This window comes from Propithecus coquereli, unplaced genomic scaffold (assembly GCF_000956105.1).
Source record: "Propithecus coquereli isolate 6110/MARCELLA unplaced genomic scaffold, Pcoq_1.0 Scaffold151, whole genome shotgun sequence".
NCBI classification, from domain to species: domain Eukaryota; kingdom Metazoa; phylum Chordata; class Mammalia; order Primates; family Indriidae; genus Propithecus; species Propithecus coquereli.
In genome coordinates, this window is record NW_012139525.1 from 2,315,866 (window position 1) to 2,316,995 (window position 1,130).

Below are 1,130 nucleotides of genomic sequence, written 5' to 3' on the forward strand. Positions count from 1 at the left end.
GGAAGATTAATAAAACAAAAAGTTGGTTCTTTGAAAAAATAAACAAAATTGACACATCTTTGGCTAAACTAACAAAAAATAGAAAAGAAAAATCCCTGATAAGCTCCATCAGGAACAAAAAAGGAGAAGTTACAACTGATGCTGTGGAGATTCAAGATATAATTTATGAGTATTATAAAAACCTTTATGCACACAAACTGGAAAATGTGGAGGAAATGGACAAATTTTTAGAAACACACAGCCTCCCTAGGCTCAACCAGGAAGAAATAGAATTCCTGAACAGACCAATATCAAGGACTAAAATTGAAACAGCAATAAAAAACATCCCAAAAAAGAAAAGTCCTGGACCAGATGGTTTCACACTCGAATTTTACCACACCTACAAAGAAGAACTGGTGCCTATCCTGCAGAAATTATTCCACAACATTGAGAAGGATGGATTCCTCCCCAATACATTTTATGAAGCAAACATAACCCTGATACTAAAACCTGGAAAGGACGCAACAAAAAAGCCTAAGTCTTTTATCTCATGTCGATAAGGAGTAAAAAGTATGGACTGTGAAGAGACTCCAGTCTCACTATGACATTATATCAATTGTTCAAGATTTATAAATTGTTTGGACTATTTGAATCCATTGGATGTTTTGGCTAGTCCTCTCAGAGTTTTCTTTATTTTCTGTTCTTCTTGGAACAGAAGACTTCTCAAATCTAATTTATGAAATAAGGTAAGCTGATACAGTTCTGAGTAGCATCTGTCTGATGACCTGAAAGAGGATAACAGTAACTTTCTCTGCTTGGAAAGTCAGTCTCATAATTCAAAGGTCTTTCTCTAATCTTTTCACTTAGCTCTTATATACATAAACACACACACACACACACACACACACATATACGTACATATTGTATTGGTCTCAAAATACATACAAAAACTGATATACAGACAATTACATCTCCTGTTGAACTTCTTGACATCAATTTACTGCAAATGTGTAATACACTGAAAAAATTATTTTATAGTCTTTAATTAAATATATATAAGTCAGCAGCCAAATTATCAATTTCCAACTAATATCAAAAACATGCAAGAAAAAATACAAGATTGTATCATTTCCACATCTTTACTTTGCTAT